Below are 9601 nucleotides of genomic sequence, written 5' to 3' on the forward strand. Positions count from 1 at the left end.
TCAGACAAAATTTGACTACAAAATTGATTGTAGTCTAATGCTACAATTTCATTTAAAAAAATTAATATTGTTATATATTTTGAAAATTTATCTGTTGGATTGCATGTTCTTCACACTTATAACATACATATCAAATTTTGTGTCAATCAGATGTTACTACTAAATGATCTAGAAACTTGTTTTTATGAAAATTTTAAATTACAAAAACTTGCAATTTAAACAATTGATTGATGATATAATTACTGATTTTTTATTTTTTAGACATTTTACTAGCATAGAGGATATAAGAATAAAATGTAATCTAATGGTGGATTTTTTAATATTCACATCAATAAAGGATATTAAGTGAAATTGTAGTTTTAAGTTACAAACAATTTTGTAACCAAAATTTATCATTTTATTTCGATTATGTGTGACAACTAAGATACAAATCACTAGACAATCATTTGTGGGATTCATTATTAGGTGAAAGAAGGGAGTTACAAGTACAACTTGAGGAGGTGGCCTAATGATAAGAAGTACTTTGTGATCTATCATACCTGCGAGTTCGAAAATAGTTTGTTTGAGCCCCATTAAGGTAGAGTTTGAAATTTGAGAAAAAATTAGTTTATTTTACTTTTTAGTTTATTTTTCCTCCTAAAGGGCTCTCATGCATCCAAAAGTCAATTTTTTTTTTCTACATATTTTCATAATTTTTTTTTTAATTTAAATAAAATAAGCGATTTCAAACCACCTTACTTGTACTTCTATGTCCAACTACCAAGCAACGCATAATTAATGGGAAGAGATTTTTTTTTGGAAGGGAGTTCACTATAGTGACTGTACTCGACAATTGCTTAGTTTTTAGCTGGCGGGTATGTCCAACTTCCAAGTTAACAAAACCATTTAAAAAAGTACCCTGAAAAAGTAAAGAACTTGAACTGTATAGCTAGCAGACTGCAGAAATGGAGAACAGTAGCGGTGTTTCCACTCCATCAACTCCGGGAGCTTTCCGGGTCCTGTGGGACGTGTTCTTGAGCTTCAGAGGCGAAGACACGCGCCACACCATCACCAACACTCTCTACAACGCGCTCACCAAGCTCGACGTCCGAGTCTTCCGCGACGACGAAGGGTTACGCCGTGGGGACGTGATCGCCTCAAGTCTACTCGAGGCCATCGAGGACTCTGCTGCTTCCATCGTCATCATCTCCCTAAACTACGCGTCGTCGCGGTGGTGCCTCGAGGAACTCGCGAAAATATGCGAGTGCCGGAGGCTCATACTCCCCGTGTTCTACGGAGTCGACCCCTCGGATGTTCGGAGACAGACATGACCTTTTCAAGAACATTTTAGGAACCATGAGCAGAGGTTTGAGAAAGACAAGGTTGACAAGTGGAGGAATGCCATGAAAAAAGCCGGTGAAATTGCCGGTTTCATGAATTTTCTTTCCAAATACCATTAAATATCAAAAAATTTAGTTAGTTGTCACGTTTCAAAACAATATTGTAAACTAGCATTTCGAGTTTTAAAAACTCGATTTTCATGATAAAACTCGAGTTTTTAAGTCTCAATTTGTAAGCGGTAGAACCTGATGTGGAAGAAAATACACGTAGAAATCCACGTGGAACTCGAATCTCTAAGACTCGAGTTTCACTTCTTCTTCCTCGCTCGGTCGGACTTCTTGCAGATCAAACTCAGAGAATCGCCTACTGTTCTTCCTCTATTCTTCGTCCCTGTTCTTCGTCGTCGTGCAGATCAGACTCAGATCGTCCAATCGCCCACTCAGATCTGTTCTTCGTCTCTGTTCTTCGTCGTCGTGCAGGTCAGACTCAGATCGTTCCTTTCTTCGTGCAGGTCGTCGTCGTCTCCATCTTCTTCAGATCCAGTTTTCTCCAGTCAGATCCAGTTTTCTCCAGGTCGTCGTCTTCTTCTTTTTGATTCGGATCTTCTTTTCCTTGTCTTCTCCGCCTTTTCTCCTTCTGCATCTGGAAATTTGCTTCCATGGAACTCGAGTCTCTCAAACTTAAGTTCCACGTGGCTAAATTCTTCCACACCAGCAGTAGAACTCGAGTTTGAGACGCTCGATTTTTGTCATTGATCTCGAGTTTTTAAAACTCGAGACGCTACTTTCCAAATTCCTTTGCAACCTTCGTTAACTTATTATATTCTTTCTCCCTACTGCGTTAGCCTGCAAATTCCCCCCCGGTTTCACCAATCGGTAAAGTGGTTTATTGTTTGTTACTTTGTTTTGTTTACAAAAACATTGATTACTTAACGTATTATAGAGATGGATTATACAAATACGTTGGAACTAGATTGAGGTTTGTGATTGAGTAGTTGCAGAGGCGTGAAAGAAGAATAACATAGTGTTGGAAAAAAGTTAGGTAGTCCCGAGCAGTGCTCTGGGCTCTCACAAAGGGTATGACCCCATAGCCAATGGAACACATACCCTTTGTGAGAGCCCAGAGCACTGCTTGGTCATGGACTCACACCCTTTGTGAGGTCTCGGAGCACTGCTCCGGGACCACCTAAGAATTGCCCGGTGTTAGTTTAGTGAGTTAGATGGTGATTGTTCATGAGTTGAAAGCTCAGGCAGATTTTAATATTTTATTGGGCAACTTGGGATTTGGTATATAAATATTCAAGATAGTTGTGGTTTTAATATATTTTTCATTCAATTTGAATTTTAAAATTACAATTGGGGTTTCTTTCTTTGTTTATGACTTCTCAATGTTTTACTTTACAAGCCAAGAGCTTACTTTTTCTTTATAATAAAGTATAGCTCGACCATTAAGAAAAGTTATATGTTTTGTTTTTGTTTTTTGTTTATAAGCTTACTTTTTCATTATACTAATGTCCAACATTTAGTATTCTCTCTGCTCCATTTTGTGCTCTGGAAACAAGATACACAATACATTCAAGTCCCTTCTATTGCTATTTGAAATGTTAAATTATTCTCATCCCTGTGGCCTTTTATATTCTGATGCAGTAATCGTGTTTCTTGACAGCGAAGATGAACTATTGGTTAAAAATTTGGTCAAAACGGTTTTGATTGAATTGAGCAAAACTCCGGTGGGTGTGGCTGCATACACTGTTGGACTTGACTCTCGTGTTGAAAAACTGTTGAAATTGTTAGATATTAAATCTAATGGCATCCGAATTCTGGGATTTTATGGGATGGGTGGGGTTGGCAAGACAACCCTGGCTAAGGCTCTCTATAATAGAGTTGTTGGTCACTTTGAGCACCGGTGTTTCATTTCAAATGTTAGAGAAATTTCAGCTCAAGATAATGGTTTAGTATCTCTTCAAAATCAACTTATTAATGATCTTTCATCTAGTAAGGCGCTTACTATAAGGGAGGTTGATGCTGGTACTGCAGAGATCAAAGGAATAGTAAATGAGAAGCAAGTTCTTGTTGTTTTGGATGATGTCGATAATATAAACCAACTAAATGCTCTAATTGGTAACAGAGAATGGTTTTATGAAGGAAGTCGAATTATTATTATAACAAGAGACATTGAAGTATTATCCAAAAATCTTGTGACCGAGTTCTATGAGGTGAGAGAGTTGGATTTATCCGAGTCACTACAACTTTTTAGTTACCATGCACTAGGAAAAGAGAAACCCACAGGCATTCGTTTGGATCTGTCCGAGCAAATTGTGTCTCTTACAGGAGGGTTACCATTGGCTCTGGAAGTATTTGGTTCTTTTCTGTTTGATAAGAGGAGATTAACAGAATGGGAAGATGCTCTACGGAAATTAAAACAGATTCGTCCCCGGCATCTTCAGGATGTGTTGATGATAAGTTTTAATGGATTAGATGAACAAGAGAAGTGTATATTCCTAGATATTGCATGTTTATTTGTTAAAATGAGAATGAAGAGAGAAGATGCAATTGACATATTGAGGGGTTGTGGATTTAATGCTGAGATAGTAGTCTCAGTCCTCACAGCAAAGTCACTCATTAAGTTCACTGGGGACAATGTTTTGTGGATACATGATCAAATTAGAGACATGGGAAGACAAATTGTTTGAGAAAACCTTGTGAATCCTGGCTCGCGAACTAGACTCTGGGATCGTGATGAGATCATGAATGTCTTTAAGGATAAAAAGGTATCAATTATAGTATGATATTTCTTATCAAGAAACCTCTATTACTTATCCATTATGGTTCATGTGTGTATGCCGGGCAATGCTGTGTCTAAGCCCATTTGCATGTTACTTGTCTTTACAGTCCCCTGCCCCCACGAGGGGAAAAAAAAAAGAAAGAAAAGAAAAGGCAGAAGATGTTTAATGGAGTTCCAGTCTATTTTCCATTGTCCAACATTGCAATAAAGTTCTTTCAGAAAAAAAAATCTGAATGTTCTTCCTCCTTATAAAAAATTGGATTCCAGTTGCCACCTTTTTAGTAGCCTTTTATCATTTCTCAGTCCATTAATATTCTATCTTCTATGAAAATTTTAGGTGCTCAATAATATGTTAATTGTTTCCTTCTAGCTTGGCTCTACTATTGATTCTTTAATACTTTCCATTTGATTGACAATAGGGAACAGGATCTATAGAAGGCATTGTCCTAGACTTCGAGAAAAGATTAGAAAACTCTGTCAAGGATATAAGTGGTGACACAATTTCTTGGTATAACCTTCAAAGAAACCTCAATTTCACCTCAGCAATCACATACTTAAAGGAAAGGTATAAACGTTATCTTGAAGATCGAGCAGAGAAAGAGATAGAGGTTGTAATTTTCACCAATTCCCTAGAAACCATGTATAATCTTAGACTGCTCCAAATAAATTATGTGAATTTGGAAGGGAAGTTCAAATATCTTCCTGTTGAACTGAAGTGGCTACAATGGAAAGGTTGCCCCATGAAAAGTCTTCCTTCTGATTTTTGTCCTCGCAAAGTTGCTGTGCTTGATTTATCAGAAAGCAAAATTGAACAATTGTGGGGTTCGCACAACAACAAGGTATGCTTTTATTAATATTCCCATTGCGATTATCATTATTATTATCACTAGTAAGTTACCAGTGCAATGCACGGATAATGTTATAATGTTTTATGTAAAATGATTTTGGAGAATGTTATATATGTATTATAGCATAATTGTTTTTTTTTTTAGAACTTTATTAGTAACTAGTAAGTTACCCGTGCGATGCACGGATAATATTGTAATATATTATGTAAGATAATTTTGAAGAATGTTGTATATGCATTATAGCATAATTGTTATAGAACTTTATTGGTAATGAGTTCATCATAAAAAGTAACAATTATAAATTACACACACATATCCATTATAATTATTCAATTGAAGTAATGAGAAAAAAAAAATATTTGGAGGAATATTATAGAATAAAAGTTGATATAGAATGAATCTTTCTCTTTCTCTTTAATTCTAAAACAAAATAAACATTTCAAACACCCACAATCAATCACATCTATATCATTTACAAAGCCCACAAATCTACAACTTCCGACCTTAATATCAAAATCGTAATTGTTGTTGTCACTCAATATAAAATGCAAGACCCTATTCCTTGGTTGTAGCCAACTCATACGGGTTAGGATTAGATGAAATAACAATGTTAGAACTAGGTAGAGCTAGGTAGGTGTTGTTGAAAAATTGAAGGTAAATGACATTGTTTTTTGGTCTGTGTGTATTTGACATGGTATGGCATGAAGGGTTATGGGTAGGTATATATAAAGGGGTAGAAGTGCAAGAGGTGAAAATGGTGCATATATTAAAATGCAAAGAGTTTTGTGTGTATATGCGAGAGATGAAAAGTCTTGAAGCATTAAACCAAATGATACAAAAAATATTTATTTTTTAATTGGAAAAGTCTTGAAACAATGAACCAAAATGAAATAAAAATTTATTATTTAATTTGTTTTTATCTCTAATGTGCCACTTGAAAATATTTCAATTCTCTTTACATAGAATACGGTACTTGGTAGAACCTCATGCTTTCCCACATGAGGTATCTGCTTAAATATGTGTGTATGTGTATATATATATATATTGATTGATTTAATTAGACAAAAACAAATATGTCTTGAATCATTGAACCAAATAATACTTTTTTAATTAAAAAAGTCTTGAAATAATGAACCAAAATGAAATAAAAAGTCAATATTTAAATTGTTCTTATCTCTAATGTAACACTTGAGAATGTTTCAATTCTCTTTGTATAGAATACGCCACTTGGCAGAACTTCATACTTTCCCACATGAGGTCTCTGCTTTTATATATATATTGATGAGTTCATCATAAAAAGCAACAATTATAAATTGCACACAAGTATCCATTATAATTATTCATTTGAAGTAATGTGAAAAAAAAAAAAAAAAGCTTTGGAGGAATATTATAAAATAAAAGTTGATATGAATGTGTCTTTCTCATTCTCTTAATTCTAAAACAAAATACATATTCCAAACACCCATAGTCAATTACATCATTTACAAAACTCACACATCCACAATGTCCAACCTTAACATCAAAATTGTAATTGCTGTTATCACTCAATATAAAATGCAAAACCTCCTTCCTTGGTTGTAGCCAACTCATACAGGTTAAGATTAGATGAAAAAGTAATATTAGAGCTAGGTAGTTGTCGTCGAAAGATTGAAGGTAAATGACATCTTGTTTTGTCGGTATATTTGACATGGGATGACATGAAGAGCTATGGGTGGAATATATATAAAGGGGTAGAAGTGCAATAGGTGTAAATGATGAATTAAAATGTAAAGAGTTTTGTGTGATGAAAAGTCTTGAAACATTGAACCAAATGATACAAAGAATATTTATTTTTTAATTCGAAAATTCTTGAAATATTGAACCAAATGAAACATTGAACAAAAAGTCAATATTTAATTTGTTTTTATTTCTGATGTGGCACTTTAAAATATTTCAAATCTCTTTGCATTGAAAACACCACTTGTCAAAATCTCATGTTTTTCCATATGAGATCTCTGTTTTTATATATATATTGATATTGGTGATTGATTGATTACTGCAAGTATAGGAAGCCTGACCTACGACAATAACTTTAAAGTTTAAATCTCTTTGCATAGAATGCACCACTTGTCAAAATCTCATGTTATCTCCTGCTTTTCTTTCTATGTTAAGTCATTGAAAGCTGCCTAAGTAATCATGGTTTGTTCAGCTTTACTTTTTGATGGAAAATTCCAATGACAGTTCCTATTTTAAAAGAAGAAAACTTGTTGTTTTCCAGGTGCTTGAGAACTTGATGGTTATGAATCTCCATGGTTGCTTTAATCTAGCTTCTGTTCCAGATTTATCTGGACATCGAGCCTTAGAAAAGCTTGTTCTTGAGCGTTGTGAGAAGCTGACTAAGATTCATGAATTAGTTGGGAGCTTGAGTTCATTACTTCATTTAAACCTGAGAAATTGTTCAAACCTTATTGAACTTCTGAGTGATGTCTCTGGCCTGAAACAACTTGAGAGCCTTATCCTTTCACACTGCTCAAAAACGAATAAGTTGCCAGAGAGCATAGGCCACATGAAATCTTTAAAAGAACTTCTCCTTGATGAAACTGCTATAGCGACTCTTCCTGAAGACATCTTCCGCCTTACTAACCTTGAAAAGCTTAGTTTAAATGGTTGCAAACTTCTTAAACGGCTGCCCCAGTTCATAGGAAAGTTGTGTTCTTTGAAAGAACTCTCTCTTAATCATTCTACATTAGAAGAAATACCAGATTCCATAGGATCTTTGGAAAACCTTGAGAAACTAAGTTTAATGTGTTGTAAATCACTGAACAGAATTCCTGACTCCATTGGAAATCTCAAATCATTGTCCAGTTTTTTCATCAATGGTACTGCAATCAAACAACTACCCTGGTCTATTGGGTTGCTATCAAATTTGAAGCACTTATTAGTTGGAGAGAATCATTTTCTTAGCAAACTGCCTGAATCAATTGAAGGACTAGATTCTATTGTTGAGCTTAAGATGGATGGGACATCAATAATAGATCTGCCAGATAAGATAGGTGACTTGAAAGTAATTCAAAAGCTTGAAAGAAATGTGAATCTCTTAGATCATTACCAGAATCAATTGGGCATATGTGGACACTTACTACTTTGATCATATCAAAAGCTAATATCAGTGCAATGCCAGAATCTATAGGAATGTTGGAAAATCTTATTGAGTTAAAATTGGATGAATGTAAACAGCTGCGTAAACTTCCGACTTCAATAGGAAACTTAAAGTCCTTGCAATAGTTGTTGATGAACGAAACTGCTGTGACAGATTTACCTGAAAGCTTTGGGATGCTCTCAAGCTTAATGGTATTAAAAATGGCAAAGAAACCTCATGTTGAACTGCTTGATAAAAGTACACCCGAAGTTCCTGTTATTTGCAGTACAATAGAGAAACGTACGGTTTTTGAACTCCCAACATCCTTCTCAAATCTGTCCTTGCTGAGTGAATTTGATGCCCGTGCTTTGGAAATATCTGGTAAAATTCCTGATGATTTTGAGAAGTTGTCGTCATTGGAGATTTTGAAGCTAGGCCACAATCATTTTTGCAAACTTCCCTCTAGTCTAATGGGCCTGTCCATCCTCAAACAACTTATCTTGCCTGATTGTAAGGAGCTCAAATCTCTCCCTCCACTTCCCTCAAGTTTGGTAGAGGTGAATGTTGCAAATTGTATTGCATTGGAAAGTGTGTCTGATCTTTCAAACTTGGAAAGTTTACGTGAACTGAACCTTACTAATTGTGAGAAAGTGGTGGATATTCCTGGCCTTCAAAAGTTGAAGTCCTTGAGAAGGTTGTACATGAGTAATTGCAATGTGTGCTCCTCAAGCGTAAAGAGAAGACTGTCTAAGGTTCTCTCTCTCTCTCTCTCTCTCCCTCTCTCAATATTGTATTCAGCCTTTAAAAAACTAAAAAGAAAAAGGTTTGAACTCATGGTTCCTTTTGGCAGATTTCTTTGAGGCATATACGCAATCTCAGTATGCCTGGAAGCAAGATTCCAAGATGGTTTTCTCAAGAGGCAGTTAGATTTACAAACTTTAAAAACCGTGAGATCAAAGGTGTTATTATAGGTGTTGTTGTCTCACTCAATCAGGAAATCTCAGACGACCTAAGATATCGTCTCCCGGCAATAGTGGACGTTCAGGCAGAGATCCGCAAACTGGATTACTGGATATACAAAACAACATTGCACTTATTTGGAATACCAAAGACTAATGAAGATCAAATTCACTTGTGTCGATATCCATACAATCATCCATTTATTAGGTTATTGAAAGATGGTTATAAGATACATGTGACAATGAGGAACCCACCAAATATGAAGGGGGTTGAGCTAAAGAATTGGGGGATTCATTTGGTTTTTGAGGGTGATGATGATTATGAGGGAAATGAAGATTCATTGAATGAAAGCCAACAATCCATATTGGAAAGACTAGCAACCTTTTTCAGCAATTTTGAAGAAGAAGATGATTGTGTCTCTAAATCTGTTGGCGAAGTTGCAGAAAAACTGCAAAAAATTAAAGAAAGAGAACAACAAAGAGCATCTTCATATGGCAGAATTTACTATGTTTCTGCTTTCATTGTTCTTTCTTTAGCTTGTCTATTGAGTTGGTTACAGATATGGCGATAG

The 9601-nt window shown here is 35.3% G+C and overlaps 1 pseudogene; it reads left to right on the plus strand.

Moving 5' to 3' along the window:
• The first annotated feature begins 944 nt into the window (after positions 1 to 944).
• Positions 945 to 9601, plus strand: LOC142629990 (uncharacterized; annotated as a pseudogene).

Source organism: Castanea sativa, chromosome 3 (assembly GCF_040712315.1).
Source record: "Castanea sativa cultivar Marrone di Chiusa Pesio chromosome 3, ASM4071231v1".
In the NCBI taxonomy this organism is placed as follows: domain Eukaryota; kingdom Viridiplantae; phylum Streptophyta; class Magnoliopsida; order Fagales; family Fagaceae; genus Castanea; species Castanea sativa.